Source organism: Hirundo rustica, chromosome 14 (assembly GCF_015227805.2).
Source record: "Hirundo rustica isolate bHirRus1 chromosome 14, bHirRus1.pri.v3, whole genome shotgun sequence".
Taxonomy (NCBI): domain Eukaryota; kingdom Metazoa; phylum Chordata; class Aves; order Passeriformes; family Hirundinidae; genus Hirundo; species Hirundo rustica.
The window spans coordinates 15,314,918-15,331,091 of NC_053463.1; the positions used below are offsets into that span (position 1 = coordinate 15,314,918).

The window sequence follows — 16,174 nt, forward strand, 5'->3', positions numbered from 1 at the left end:
GGGATGGGATGGGATGGGATGGGATGGGGTGGGATGGGATGGGATGGGATGGGATGGGATGGGATGGGGTGGGATGGGGTGGGATGGGGTGGGATGGGGTGGGATGGGATGGGATGGGATGGGATGGGATGGGATGGGATGGGATGGGATGGGATGGGATGGGATGGGATGGGATGGGATGGGATGGGATGGGATGGGATGGGAGGGAGCTGCAGCAGGTGGGAGAGTCCAGAGGCACGGAGCAACCCAACCTGCAGTGCTGGGGTCTGCACCAAGGTGGGTCCTTGAGGCATTCCCAGTGCTGCACGTCTGCCTTTGGAAGCGCGTCGGTTGTTAAAGACACTGACAGCATTTTGGCAGGATTTCAAGCCAAAACTTCAAGCCAGTGTCAGTTCTCAGGGTGACGATTTGCTGGCAGGAAGCAGAGCGATCCCTGGGCGCTCTGCAGGTGCCCGTGGGGGGACAAGCCCCGGCACTCCGGGGACATCCCCGGCAGCTCCTGCTCCCGCTGCCAGCGGCGGGTCTGCTCCTGCCGGGGGCTCTGCCGGGGGCTTCGCCAGCCGGAGCTTTATTCCATCCTTTCCCGGGTCCATTCACCATGCCTCCTGCCTCCTCCCCCTCTCCCGTCCCTCCCACCCTGGCTGCTGGATCCCCAGCAGTCTCTTGACACCTTGGGGGAAAGCTGGGAGGTGTAACCATCGCCGGCGAGCGAGGGAGAGCAGGGGAGAAGGGAGAGGGAAGCCAATAACAGGGAGGTCTAGGAAGGTGGCGGAGGGGGAGGGACGGGGCCACTCCTCCATCGGTGGGACTGCAGATTATTTTGCATGGATTGTTGAAGAGAAAAGGGAGCTGCATTTGTGAAGGGACCAAAAAACAAACAGCTCATTGCTCGGGTAAGTGCCGACGCGAGCTCCCCGGCTCTCATTGTCATGCCGTACATCGCCCCCCCTCCTCCCGTTTTGCTTAGTTATAGCGGATTTGATTCTTATTGGGATTATTTGATGCATCGGCTGTGTGCTTCGGTGGCTGGAGGCTGAGGCTCCCCGGTACGTGTGTGTGTGAGCGTGTGCATGTGGGAAGATGCCCATTCTCTGGATGTACATGGACACGTTTTTCCAGCTCCCTGTGTGGTGTCTCGGTCCCAGCGTTACCCCAAAGCGTGCCGTACACGCACACGCAAATGGTGTTTGCTGCCCCTGCCTTTAAAATCCACTCGCACGCGCAATTATTGGAGCTGAAAATTAAAGGGGGGGCTCTTAAATGACAGTCTTCAGTGGTCGGGAGCTACTCCTCTTTATCCTGAACCTGACACGTTCGGTATCATGTTTTATAGCAAAGCTACATTTAAAGATCAATTCGGCAGTGGTTATTGCATCCAAATTACATGGTTGTCATGGAGATGGTACAGAGAAGCTGAAGTGATATGACTGCATCTGGACTGGAGTGGGGCTTCACTGCCGAGTGAGATCCTGCCTTGCCTCCTGTGTCTTTTTGTCTCTGCTGGGTTACAATTTCTTTTAATCTTGAATGAAGCGGCGCCGTGTTAGGGGATTTAGAGGTCGAGCTGCTGGGAAGGGTGTGTGTTACCCCCACTCAGCGCTGAGTTATTACCATAATTGTTCTATTAACGTCTGCGTCTCCCTGAATTTCTTCCACAAGTCTGGGAAGGAGGAAGGTGTGAGAAGGACACAGAGTTTTCTGAACACAGCTAGGGCTGGGAGTACTTTCCAAAAGGATACCTGCCATGCCCACACCTCCCTGCTGGCTCCCACACCTTGGGGGACAAAGGGGGAAGGATGCTCTGAATTTGGCCATGTTTATCTTCCATTTTGCTGCCTCAACTTTGAGGATTCAAGGAGCCAGTCACCTGCTCATCACTGTGTCAGGGGAATGGCTTTTTTTTTTTTTTTTTTTTTTTTTTTTTTTTTTTTTTCATTTTATTTTTGTTATTATATTTGTTTGCTTTGCAACTGGTAATATGGATGTGCTGGCAGTTGGGAAAGAAAATCCATAATTTATGAGAATGAAATTCTGCCTAAGGCTAGCTAGAATACAAAGAGTATATCTGTGGGAAGGGCATGTTATATGTTACAGATGTGTATTTCTCTAGCGGCTGGGAGTAAATCACACTATTGTGCTCGTCTTCATTATTTTGGGTGTTAGGCTGGCTTTAGTCAATATTTAATCTAAGCTCATTGTGCGCTCACACAATAAACGTGCAATTTGGAGCCTAACTTTACATCTCTGAAATGCTTTGGGAATGCATGTGGCATTGTCTCCATAAATGCAATTTCACCCTTTTCTGTGAGACCGAGCCTATTGTGGGCATGTAAATATAGTAAAAGGCACTGGTGGAAGCTAGCCCATCAGAATGGCAGTGTTTCTCTAATTGTATCACTAAACATAAGACAGAATTAATTACTAGGATAAACAGAGCTTTGTAGCTCTTGGATCAGGATAATATTTGCATGGAGTTCCAGGCCTGCATTATAGTAGCTGGCATTATGGCTTAAATTCCCCCCATGCCAGTAGATAATGTTTTTAGCCAGGAGTGGAGCATATTATCATTAGATATTTTTGCATTAAAAACATGTTAAATCCCCATGTCCTTGTCAAATTGACCATTGCAACTGTTCTGAAGTCTGTGGTTCAACCAGGATTTTCCTTAATGTGATTTTTCCTGTGCAAGTCCAAGCAAACAATGGATAAAGTCTGAAAGTGGGCGGCCGAGTCCAGAGGGGAAGTCGGAGAGATGGCTGATTCACAAAATGGATGGTTCTCATTTTGTGCCTCTTGTTCCCCTAAAAGTTAGGCACAAGTGGAGTTGAAGTGGGTAGTTTTCCCTGGAGATCCTCTTGGGTGCGTGAGGCTGGAAGCCAAGTACTTCTGCATTAATACCGAGTTCCCTCCTGTCTCAGCGCTCTTCCGCCCACCCTAGGACGTGGCTGGATTGTTCTCTGGGGAAACTGAGGCTTGGCGTGGTTAAGTGACTTTGCCAAGGTGACAGTGGCAGCGTTGGGCAGGGGACACAGGAGCTCTGCCAGGAAGAACCTCTGTGTGACCACCAGGCCTGTTTGGTGTCCTGCCTGCACTGGGGAGGTGGTGATGGGAAGCAGCAGCTCCAGTTCATGGAGATCAGGTGGATGGGGTGAGGGTGTGTTTGCTGAGACCACTCGTGAGAGCTCCACAGAAGGTGCCAAGAGGGGGTCAAGCAGTTTCGGACCAGTTTCTGAGGTGCTCAAGACGAGGACTTGCTTTTGTGACCTCAGCGCATCCTCCTTGCGTGGCCCATCACGTGGCTCTTCACGTGAAGCACTCACAGGGGTCTTTCTGCTCTCCTCACTGGCGCTGCTCACCTCCCATCTCCCTGCTGAAGTACCCTGAATTGCTCTTCTTGACTCCAACCCACAGTACCATGACTTCTCTGCTCTCCATCCCATCACCCAACACCTTTTTGTCCTCTTCCTCTGTGGGTTTTCCCACCAATGAAGTTCCCTCCATCCAGCAGTGCCACAAGCTTCCATGCCAGGGGTTTGTGTGTTCTGTGCCTGTCCTGAGGCACACCCTGCTGGGGATGTCAGGCCACCATGTCAAAGTGACCTAAGTCTCCTTTCAGTCTCCTTTGAAATCTGAAGTTGCCCCATGTGGTGTCCGTGGTTCTGCACAAAGCTGGAGGTGGTTCTTGTTGCCAGAAGGAAGTGGAATTCCCTGTCCTGGTCACACACAGGCAGCTGCCAGCAAGGTGCTGGCTATGGGCAGAGCGATTGCTGCTGAGGGAAAAGCTTCCTCAGAGGTTATGTGTGAGCAGTCCCTGGAGTGGGTGATCTCCTGGTGGAGATGGCCACATCCCTTGTGGGTGCTGCTTGCTCTCCTACCTGACAGTCTCTGCTGTGGACACACCTCTTTGCCAGATTTGCTGGGGCTGAAAACATCCTCCTCACCCTTTTGGCATGAAAATGAATTCCCAGGGATGTGCTGGGACAGGATCCATGGCAGGCTCAGTGCATCCAGGCTCTCGGTGGCTGGATGGAGCCACAGGAGTGGTACAGGGGTAGATTCTGTGCAGGAGGCTCGTGGTACTTCCCTGTGGGTTTATGGTGTGAGAGGGACAGGGTCAGCTCTGGCTCCCTCCCTGTTTCCTGTGGCCCTGGGGAGGTGACTGGCAGGCTGGGCTCACGGGGGAGAGGCACCTGTCCAAGCTGGACAGCACCCACCTCTCCCTTGGCCCTCCCTGCTGTCCCTTTGTGTTCCTGCAGGAGCTCCAGGAGCAGCTGAGGTGCTCAGGGAGATCCTCCCTGCAGTCCACAGCCCAGCCCTCCTGCCCCTGGGCAGCTCCCGGCTCTGCTCAGCTCCCAGGTGGGGACGCTGCTGATTCCTTTAGAGCAAACACTTCCCATCACCGGGTCAGGCCCAGTGCTCCCTCGCTTGCACCAGGCAGGGCCAGAGTAAGGAGCTGCAGGCAGCCTCAGCTGAGATTCTGCAGCTGAGCCCAGGCCCCTTCTTGTGCTCTCCATGCTTTTTCTGGGCTCTGGGCCTCAGCCTGGCACTGGGCACATGGTTTGTCACCTACCTCTTCACCACCACTGCTTACGTTTCCTCCACGCCTTCCTCTGCCTTCTCATCACCTCACGTTCTCCCCTCATGGTTTCTCAGCTCTGTGGATTTGAAGGGCCTGGCTGTGGCTGTGGAAGAGGCAGGGCTGGCAGGTGGCTCAGGCTGTCTGCTGTCAGGTTGTCTGAAGGAACTGTTCCCGTGTTCCCATGTCCCCATGTCCTGGACAGGAGCAGTGCTCACACTGGGTCCCAAAAGAGGAGACCACACCTGAAGGGATCTTCCCAGCATCACTCTGAGGGGTGCCATGGGAGCTGCTCAGAGTGTCACCTCTGTGGTGCCACCAGCCTTACCTCATCTTCTGCTGTGTCCTCTTCTTCTGTGAGACATCCTGGATGGCTCCCAGCCAAGGTGATGCTGGGGATGCCCTGACGTTGGTGGCTGCTGTGACACCTCATCAGGGCAGGGAAGGGGCAAGGCTTCCTCCCAAGCAGGATGAGCCCAGGATTCATCCCAGGATTTTCTGCCTTCCTGTACAGCATGGGACATGGTCGGGTTCCAAGGATAATCTCCCAAAGCCCCAGCCTGGCAAAATCTTTGTGTGCTGGTTTTGTGTCTCCCCTCTCCAGCTCCGACACCTCCAGCTTTCCGTGTCTTGTGATGGTGGCAGGGACCACGCTGGGGCCAGGGCTGCTCTGTGACCTTCTGGATGAAGTGTTTTCTGGGCTGGGGGCTCGCAGCTGGATTTGGTGTCTTGTGCGGTCACTGCCCATCCTTGTCTCCCTCCAGGCTGTACAGCTGAGCTCTCCGTGCCTCTGTGGCCTTTCTGTGGCTCTGGGATGGAGAACTGAATTCCCCCTCAAAAGACAAAACCTAGAAGAGCAAATCCCAGTGATGTCCCCTTTCTGGGGGTTAGAGCATATCCCTCCGAGCTCTCCTGCTCAGCATCAAGCAGGAGAACTGACATCAGACCCCAGTGACTGATACGCTTACGGTTCACCAACCGTACTGAAAAGCCCAGGGAAAAGGATGAGAGCTCAGCCTCCTCTCTGGCTTCTCCTCCCTCCCCCATGTGCAGTTGTCTCTCCATTATTTTCTTTATATGGAAAAACAAATGTGACCCAAATATATATTTTTTTCCTTTTAAATCCTTAAAAAATGGTAAGATAGTAGGGAAATGCTGTGATACCAAAAGAAATTGAAGGGTTGCATTTCTTTGTTTTCTCTATTTGCTTACATGCTCTAAAGTCAAGGCATAAAGCTCAGGTTTTGCAATTTTTTTTTTTTTTTTTAATCCAGCTCTTCAGTGGTTTCAGCACAAGTGCATCACAACTCTAGGTAAGGATTAGCTGACCTATAATCACAATTTTCAGCAAGTGAACAATTTTTCCAAAAAATTTCACACGGTTCTGGGCAAAAGCCTCATCGAGGTGGAGAGAGAGTTCCCTGTGGTGCCTTCCAGCTTTCCTCCAGCACCTGAACCAGAACTGGGTGGTCTGAGGGTGGCTCAGGGAAACATCCAGGTGCTGCCATACACAGAGCAGGACATGCTGACTGCATCCTCCTCCACAGCAGGGCTTGGGCACCCACAGAGATCTCTGCCCACGCTGTGCACGGCCACTCGCTGTTGGCTGCTGCTGGACAGGAGGAGAGGATGGCCCTGGTCTAGTGGAAGATGACCCTGCCCGTGGCAGGGCTTTGGAATGAGGTGATCTTTAAGGTCCTTTCCAATCAAACCATTTGGGGATCCTGTGGCACCTTCTCCGGTTCACCCACAGCCTCCCCCCGTTGCATGTCCTAAAGCAGCACCTCCTCACCACACGTCCTGGCACTTCAAGGGGTGTTTGGACAAAACTCTCAGGCACAGGGTGGGATTGCTGGGCTGTCCTGTGCCAGGGCCAGGAGTGGACTGGATGGTCCGTGTGAGTTCCTTCCAGCTCAGGGTATTCCATGGAAGACGGAGCTGGCAGACTTGGATGAGTCCTGCCCTCAGTGTGGCACGAGGCACCGCTCCCAGCGCTGAGCTCAGCTTGTGTGGGGCTCTGCTCCTTCCCAAATTCCGCATATCTGCTCCTCAAGCAGGCACTGGTACCTAGGCTGTGGCTGTGGATGGAGGTGAACTGGGACCCTGGAGCTTTGGCACTTCCCAGGAATGAAAGCAGGCAGGCTGTGGATGCAGCCTGCCCAAGCAGGACACAGGCACGGGGAGAACAGAAGGGGTTTCTGGCCAGAAGGGAATACACGATGCAGGGAGATTCTGCTAAATTAAAAATATATATTTGTCTTTACTGGTACAACAGAAGCTAGGGGAGCAGGCAAGAGGAAAGTGAGAAAGCTTTATTTAATTAGATTATAAGGCCCCAAAGGCTTCAGGCTCATAAAAAAAAATGAATTGATTTTTGTAATTGAGGATGGGGTTTCTGCCAAGTGCTGCCTTAATGAGTATTTAGGTTTTGCCTCCTAAGTTAGCAGCACCAGGCAAGGGCAGCTATTCAAGCCACTCCTCACCAGAGTCCTGAGCTTGGAAACAGGAGCTGCCTGCCTGCAGTTGGGAGTGTTAACCTGCCTTCCCAGGAAAAGACATCATGTGTCCTTCCAAGGCAGTTTATCTTGTCTCTTGGTATTCTCTCAACATGAAATCCCTCCCTCTTCCCCAGAACCCAGGAGGCAGCTTTCTCCATGCCTGAGGGTGGAAACTGAGGCAGCAGATAATCACAGGGTTGTGTTTCCTCACAGAAGGAGAATTAACTTGCTGCAGCAGCTGAGGCAGTTTCCTTTGGTGGCTCCTTCCCAGGGGCTGGTGGGACAAGTGTGTGGCACTGGAGCCCATCCTGTGCCTCTCCTGCAGGTGATCCTTGAAGCACAGCGCCTGAGCACGGTGAAAGGGTGTTTGGTGTGTCAGGCCTGGGACCTGCCTCTGCAGGAGCCACAGGACACCACGGAGGGCTTTATCCCTCATCCCAAACCATAAGACTGGAAAGAGCAAGAGATTTTTATCCCAGCCTTTTGGCCCTGCCTCCTTTCACCCCTTCAGGCTTCCTCCAGAATGGGGAGAGTTCAGTGTGCAGAGGTGGCTCAGGATTTCCTGTGTGCCCCCGCTGTGAGGGCTGGGATGAGTCCAAGAGGAGGCAATTCCAAAATGCCTGGCAGCAGTGTTGATCCAGAGCTGCTGGGGACCAGGAGCAGAGTAACGAGGCCAGGTGGAAGGCAGGAGGTTTGGCTGTGCAGGATCACAGCAAGATCACAGCTTGATAGCAACACCTAAGCTGCAGATGTGTTACTATTACTGCCACCAGAGCAGGGGAGCAGAAAAGTGGCCACAAAATTCCAGCAGCTCCTGGTAGATGTAGGGAATGGTCCTGTAGCAGAAGCCTGTGCTTTATGAGCTGGATATTTTCTGAAAGCAGAAGAGCAGCAAACCCACTGCTCTCCAGATAACAGCAAACTGCAAGGAGTGCACCTCGGGTCCTCGGGGACCTTGGGGACACTGTCCCTTTAATCCTGCACAGCGTAGCAATGAGAGATTCCCAGTGCCAGGCCCACGAGTGCAGTTTGCACACTTGTCTGGGGCCGCGTCCCCCGCAGCGAACCCGGCTGCCACTCCTCGTGTGCCACTGTGTCATTGGGTCACCGCCTGAGCCAGGCTGAGCAGCGCTCATCTCCTGAGCTCTTCCATCTTTACAGCACACTGATTCCTGGCAGGCCCCTCTGGCCTCTCTGTGCTTCAGTAAAGCCTCAGTCCAGCGCGTAATTCATCAGTTCCCGAAGTCACTGTCTGATGCCCAAATGTAATGATGTCTAAGGAGCAGGAGAAAAGCCCTGAGAACACCTAAAAAGGTCTGCTGAGAGGCAGAATGACCCTGCTGCAGGCTGATGTAGCAGCTCTGCTCTATCCTTGCCACAAAATCTAGCGCAGGGCATCTTGGAGGTCGGGAGAGCCTTTTGGTCCCAGAGCAGCTGTGGTTAAAACAGCCCTGGTGCAATTACATCATCCTGATGTGCTTTTTGCTCTTTTTGTCATGCCCCTGAGGAGAAGCAGCATCCTTGTCCCTATAAAGCAGCTTTACATCACTTTAGGAGCGTGCCTGTTCTGGTCCTTCCTCAGGGAAATCCCGCTCCTCTCACGGTGGTTATCCAGCACATCCATTAAGGGCAGATCCAGCCTCTGCACAGGAACTGCAAAATGGCTCCACCAGGGCTTCACTTGCACTTTCTGGGCAACTTGCTCTGTCTTCAAAACAAGTCAGCTTCAGCATTTCGGGCTGCTCAGAGGCAGCTGTGCCCAGGGAGGGCAGATGTGGCCATGTCACAGCAGATGCTCCAGTGGAAGCGTTTGCAGCCTCAATGTGTTTGGCAGGGCTGGGCAGGAGCCCCGTGTTTTTCATGTGGGTGTTTGCAGAGAAGCGTCAGAGCTGGGGTTGCTGTCCCAGGCTGGGGGACAGAGAGCAGCAGAGTGGATTCTTCAGCCTGTAACACAAACTCCTGATGCAGATCAGGCACAGCTCTTCTGCTGACTCTGAACCCTGGGGGCTCGGCTCAGCTGGAGATGCCTACATTTGGGTCTACTTTGAGTCTCACTCAAAGTGCTTTTCCATGTATTCAAGCAAGTTCTGATATATCCAAGTTCTGAGCAGCATCTCCTGTGCCATCTTAAAGATAATGATAACACATCCTAACAGAGCAGCAAAATCCTGCTTTTCCTTTAGTGATTCCACGCCGGTCTGTAAGTTCTGAGAATAAAAATGCAGTTATATTTTCTGCCATTTCTACGCCCTGCTGACTGTAGCTTGGGAGACTGAGCAGACAGCGCATCACTACACAGGTGTGATGGACCCACCAAAAATGTAGGTGTGCCCTGGACCATTTTTCCTTGAGTGAAAGATGCTGGAGAAAGGAGAGAGTGGCCATGCTACCTGCAAAACAGACACCCTTTCCAGAGAACAGAGTGAGTGTCACTCCTCCGGCATGGAAGAATGATGAACTGTTGGTGCCTCCTTGGTTTTCTACAGCCAGCAGGCAGTTTTCAGAAGGTCAGTGATCATCTGTTTGCCTTTGAAAGATTTACTTAGCCCACACTTCTTTTATAGGAATGTTTTCTACAGCTTTGAAAGCAAAAGTGGAAATTTTGGCCCAAACCACATTAAAGATGGCCTGCTGAAGTGAGCTTATAGGCAGAGTATTCAGTAGAAAAAGGGCTGATGTTCACACCCTAGTCTCAGAGGGGGTGATTTTCCTGCAGCACTGTCCTGTCTGTCCCCCTGTGGTGGCTTCCTCTCTCCACCTTGCCTCTCGAATGTCTTGATTTGATCCTGGTGACGTATTAAAGTCCCTTCATATTAGAGCTCACATTCTCAAGCTCTTCCTTGCAGGTCCTCTGGGCAGACAGCTTTCTGCCCAAGTGGAGCTGCTGACTTCAGTGGAATTGCCACGTTTCTTGCCCTAACACCCTCTAATTTCAGGCAAGGAGGTTTCAGCCCTGTTGGCTGTCAGCAAATCTTGGCTGAGTCTGTGTTTTCAAGCCAAATAAGTGCATCTCTATCTGATTAGGGTGAGGGAAGCTGTTCTTTTTTCCTTCACTGAGATGAAAATAGAAAGGCCCCACTGGTGTGACAGTTATCCAGCTGTTCCCCTCACAGATGGATGACTCGCCTTAGGTCTGAAGTGGACACTGGTTGAGCCCACATTATGCTTCACTTGCTGGAATCAGTCAGAGCAGTCAGTCCTGTCTGGACTCTCCAACAGCCTTTTCTGGACTCAAACATCTTCAGCAGCCAAGGTCTCTGCTACCTCTCCATGGGAGCCCTGCAGCAATGCCCTGGTTTGGGGGCCAGCTGGAATTGCAGGGCTGACATGGTGACACTCAGGAGAACCCAAGAGCCTTGCAGCAGGTGTTTCTCTCGAGTTTTGAGGATGTGGGGACCATCGTGATGTGCACAGAGCTGTGCTGGCAAGCAGAAATTATGCTTAACTGATGGGTGGGGAGAGCCCTTTGGAGAGCAGGGCTGAGCCTCTGCTGGGCAAAGCGAGGACCATTCCTCCCTGCCAGGGGAGCCTGGTCACCTCCTCACAGAGCCTGAAGTTATTCCTTTTTACCTGGAGATGGCTCAGGGCAGAAATGCAGACCTTTTGAGATGTCTGTAGGTGTATATGGTGACATCCACAATGCTTGCTGTTCTCTTTCTCAAAGCAGGATCCCCTCCTTCATCCTCCAGCTTCCAGAGCGGCTGTCTCATTCACACCAATGCCAGCAGGTTGCTCCTGCTGTGGATCCCTGTGGATGAAGGAGGGCTGTGTGGAGAGAATGGGAGGTTTCACACTCCCACTGATGAGTGAGGAGTTATCTGGTGTTGCAGGTTGCTGCATGTCAGCTTTGGATACCATCAGCTGGCTCCAAGCCAGCTTTCTCCGCTGTCAGCACCACAAGAGTCTGTTTGCTGTCATCCTCCTCTCCTGACAGGTTTGGGAGATGCTCAGGAAGACCTTGCTCCCTGCTCTCTGGGTTGCACTGAGCTCCCAAGGAGCCCAAAGCCAGTGCCCAGGCATCTCTGCACATTCTGGGCATCTGCACTCACAGCGCTGCTGGTCCCCACACCCCTTGGGCTGGAGGCCATCTGTCTGCACTCACTGTCTACCAGCTTCTGTGGTCAGAGCATCCCCACAAAAGCCTGATGTATTACTGGGCCTCATCTCCAATGTTTATGGGTGTGTTGGAGTGTGAAGGAAGTTTGCCTCCCTTCCAGAACTCCATTTCATTCTGCAGTAGTGGTCTCCATCCCTCTGGATGTCTGTCCCAGGGGACAAGCAGGATGGGCTCGCCTGCTGCCTCCTGAAATCTTGCAGCGAGGCGTTGCATGGGTTTAGTGCAGACAGACAACATGGCAGGAATTTCCTTTTCTGGGCTCTGAGTCAGCTGCCAGCCCTGTTTTATTATTTTGGGTACTGGGAGAATGTGGGGAAGGAGGATCAAGCAAAGGGAGGGAAAGAGAGGGGAAGAAGCTGTTTCCATTTATGGGTTATGAGAAGCAGTTGCAACTCTTGTGGATTTTTATGGAAGGTAACCCTGGCTGTGGGGAAAGCTGGGTTTTCATGAATTCAATTACAATGCTGCGCAGGGCTCAGTGGAAAGGCCCCATAAACAGCCTGGTTTTATATAAAAAACCCTAACCCTATAGGCAAACATATAAACTCTCCCTCCAGAGAAGGTGAGCACCAGAGCAGACAGGCACAGGTGAGGATGGAGCCAGCTCTGAGCTGAGCCTAAAACCCCTGAAAACTCCTGTCTTGAGCTGGACTCAACCCGGCATGGACTGATTACAAGCTGTTTGTTCTGCACTGAGGCAAGGCTGGAGCCACTGGCACTCACCTGTCACCCAGAGCAGGCATCCTTCTCTCAAGCTCTTCTCTGAGCTCTGGGAGCTGCCCGAAGGTGCCAGGGCACAAGAGGCCTCTGCCCCTTTTCTCCACCTTTTCTCCCATGCCAGGAAAGAGCTGGCTGGGTTCCTTTGGTGTCCCTGTGATCCTTTTACAGCTGCAAGCTTGAGATCTGTGCTGTGAGCTCATGGCCTTGGGCTCCTGCAGCAAACAACCACCTTGGCCAGACCCAAGGGGAGGTCTGTGTTGGGGAGGCAGGAACAACATCCCTTGGGAGCTGCCCTTCTCCCCCTTCCCCCAGGATGCAGTGCAAATTTCCCTTTGTTTGCTGTTCCCTCTCTGGAGGCTCCTGGCTCTCTCTGAGCCACGGGAGGATTCCTGTGAATTGCAGTGGGTTTCTGCAGGAGAAATCCACAGGGAGCCCTGCAAGGTCTCCGAGGGGGTCAGCGTTTGCCTCTGCAGGAGGGAGGATGTAAGGATCAGACAGACCCACTGAGTGCAGCAGGATCTTTGTCCTCCCACAGTCAAGCTGCATGGGGTTTGAAAAGGGCCTGTTCCAGGAGGATTACAGACCTGGCATGCTGTCTGGAACACAAGGACATTCAGGTCCATGTTCAAGAACATCCTGGGCCTTCTGCCTCAAGCTCACACTTCTCCTGGGAGACCCATAGGCTCATTGTGCCTGTGCTTTGGCCCATTCTTTGTGGAGGCTTAAGTGACTCCTACCACATCACCGGGGTGTAGTGAGGGTGCAGTCACAGAAACAGAGAACCACAGAACCCCAGAACCACAGAACCACAGAACTCCAGAACTATAGAACCAGAGAACCACAGAACCACAGAACCACAGAACCCCAGAACTATAGAACCAGAGAACCACAGAACCCCAGAGCCACAGAACCACAGAACCCCAGAACTATAGAACCACAGAACCCCAGAACCACAGAACTACAGAACCACAGAACCCCAGAACCCCATGGTGGGTAAGGTTGGAAGGGCCCACAACAGCTCATCTGGTCCAACCTTCCTGCTCCAGCAGGGCCATCCCAGAGCTCAGGGTGCAGGAATGTGTGCACACAGCTTTGGAATTTCCCCACAGAGGGACACTCCACAGCCTCTCTGGTCTCTGCTCAGGGCTGGGCACTGCCAGGGCAGAAGCTGTGCCTCCTGTGCAGGGCAGTTCCTGGGCTCAGTCCCTGCCCGGGGCTCTGGTGCCATTGCAGAGCCTGGGCCTGCTCTGCCCTCCCTGTACACAGGGACAGATGGGGACACCCAGGGACACTCAGGGACACCCAGGGCTGAGGGCCCCTCTCAGCTGGGGCTCCTCTCCAGCCCCAGGTCCCTCAGCCTCTCCTGGGCACGGAGATGCTCCAGGCCCTTCCCCAGCTGCACAGCCTCCACTGGATCTGCCCCAGGAGCTCCAGGTCCCTCCTGTGCTGAGAATCCCAGAGCTGGACACAGTGCAGGCTTTCACCCCTTTTCACAGGCTTGAGATGATGGTTCTGTTTCCTTTGTGAAGGGAACAGTCAGGTTTGCATGCTGCACACCCAGGGCTGGAGGAAAGCTCAGTGCCCAAAGTGCTGCCCAGCCAAGGTGTCAGTACGATGAAAGGAAAATGCAAAAAATACTAAATGTATTGTTTTATTTTTCCCTGTTTTAATAACTGCAAAAGAGCGCCAACAGGAAAGCTGTTAAGGATTTTAAGACTCAGCTTTATTGTTTTCTATAAGCAAAAATCTGCTGTTGTTTCCCCAGGATGAAGTTTAGCAGGAGTCATTTGGATCTCAATGTGTCCTGATTGCTCTGGGGACTCTAATAAAAATTCAAAATAAGGAGCTGTAGGATTTGGTTTCAAGAAAAAGCATGTTCCATGCACAGTGATTTCTGATTACCCAAAGGCTCTTTTTTTAGCACGTAGCTGGTTTATTTTAGTCTGTGGGATATGTTTTATCCACGGCCTCTTTTCCGCACTGGAAGTGAAGGAGGCAGGACCTGCAGTTCGCACTGGCAGAGGTGGATGGAAACCACTGGCACAGCGTATTGCCCATGAGCAATCACCATCAGTACTCCAGGGGCTCTGCAAAGAGTAATTCTGGCATCAATGTGTGGCTGAGGGCCCAGCCCTGCCCTGCTCCTCACTGCCTGGTCTGCAGCAGAAACGCTGCAGGTGACTTAGAACCTGTTGTCATCAGGGAGGAGCTCCTGTACAGAGCAGGGGGTGATGTGCAGAGCAGCTTGGTGCTGCACAAATCTCTGGTGTGCCCACATCTTGAGCTCATTACGCAGGGCTGCTTTCCCTGTGTTCAGACTGTAACAGAGCGATTGAAGTAAAAGAATTAGAGAAAATCCAGGAAAAAGTTAGCCAAAATACTCGAGGGGGTGGAGAAGCGGTCTTCTGAGAGCAGGCTAAGAAGGCAGGGTTTACAATCTGGAGAGGAGAGGCTGAGAATTATATGATTGAGGTCTCCAAAATCATATAAAAACCAAGCCCATGGGAGAAATAAATGAGGATTTTCACAACGAAAATGGTAGAAGGGTTTTTCTTCAGCCAGGTTGAAAGGGCAGAGGTCAAAGCAGAGACAAGAAGGAAGAAATGTGCTTCAAAAAGGAGAACCATGGCTGTGATCTCTCCATGTCTCTACAGGATTGTCTCCTCAAAGAGCCCTGACCGTGCCCACATGCAGGGTAACGTGTGACACCTGCCTGTTATAAATTCACTGCTAAGTCAGGTCATAAAAGCACATCCATCCCTGTCCTGCAGCCACGCTGTGGATGGGATCTACGGCCTGGACATCAAATGGATGGGATCTACAGCCTGGACATCAAATGGCTGCTGGGCACATTCCATCCTGCTCACAGGGGCCAGGAACTGGGAGCACATGGTCTATCACAGCAAAGGATGTCACTACAGGCATTTTAGCCCAAGAAGTTCAGCACCTCTTCCAACCCAAACCACTCCATGATTCTGTCCTCACTAAGCTGGAGGGAACGGGATGCAGAGCAGCAAGGAAAAGCAAGGCTGCTGCAGGAAGCAGCCCAGCTCAGCATGAACTTGAGGAAAAGCGCATGCTTGACTAAGCAGCAGGATTCTTCTCCAAGCCTTCCTGTGTCCCAGCAGCCAAGTGGTTACACAAAACTGAAGTGGGAGCCTTTCCAGTTCCTAACGCAGGGAAGAAAATTAAAAATAAATCATTTCCCACCAGCCATTCAGCTTCAACAAAAGCTGGGACACTTCCAGAGCCAGTCCCTGAAAGAGCTGCTGTGTGGTTTCCAACCCCTCAGAAAATCAGGGCAAACTTTGCTGCATCTCTGCCCGGCCTCTTCGGGGCCAGTGCTTCCCTGCGGTGGGTGCCAGCTCAGCTTTGCTGGCCCCACTGTGAACCCAGCATCATCCCAAAGGAGGTGATGGGGTATTCCTGCTCTCCTTCCCTCCCAACCAGCCCTGCCTGTCTCCTCCTGGTCCAGGGGCTGTGCAGGACCTGGGGCAGAGCAGGGCTGGAGCAGGGAGTGAGTGAGTGGCTGTCCTGAATTGCTATCCCGTGGCACTGGAAACTCACAGTGACGAGCTGATGCTGCTGGAATGCTGATAAATAAGGTAATAGCTGTTGGCTTGCTGAATCTGGCCTGAATCTCAGTCCCTTCAGCCTCTGTCCCACCTCTCCCACCAGGCCCCAGCTCTGGGAAGGAGATGGAAAGACCACGGTTAGCCATGGATCATGGGTGCCTTGGCTTTCCTTAGCCTCTCCTACAGCAATAATGTGCTTTTTCTGGCATGAATCCGTGTTCTTCTACTTACGTGGGCCTTACAGATCTGGTCTGCTCCAAATCGTGGAGCTGCTGCTTAACAACTGTCTACAACTCAGCAGGGCCACATCATCTGCTGTTGTGACCAGTCCTGGCTGGGACACGTGCCAGGTCATCCCCTTTTCTTGCCAGACCCTTTTTGAATGCTAACCCCAGTTACATTTGCAGGAAGCTGGGAACACTGGACGTGCAAGGGGTGCCCACCCTCTTCCCAGGACCTAGGGAGGAGCAGTCACTTGAGAGGGTGCCTGAGCCTGCAGAAGGGGCAAAACTTGTGAAAATCCACTGATGGGAACCCACGTGCCGCTTTTCAGCCCTTACCTGCTTCAGAGAGCTCTTTGCAAAGCGGGAACAGAAGGAAATGAGGAGGGACTTGGGGAATGTCAGCCTGCAGTCCAAGGCAGCCAGGCTGTGCAGCTCTGGGACAGTCAGAGGAGCCCCAGAGGGAC

The 16,174-nt window shown here is 52.6% G+C and overlaps 1 protein-coding gene across 1 annotated transcript in view; it reads left to right on the forward strand.

The window, feature by feature from the left end:
• The first annotated feature begins 738 nt into the window (after positions 1-738).
• PSD2 (pleckstrin and Sec7 domain containing 2) overlaps positions 739-16,174 on the forward strand; it is a 53,520-nt gene continuing 38,084 nt past the window's right edge. Inside the window, exon 1 of the mRNA XM_040078367.2 lies at positions 739-893. The gene's annotated coding sequence lies outside the window, so the exon portion shown is untranslated. The remainder of the gene's footprint in view (positions 894-16,174) is intronic.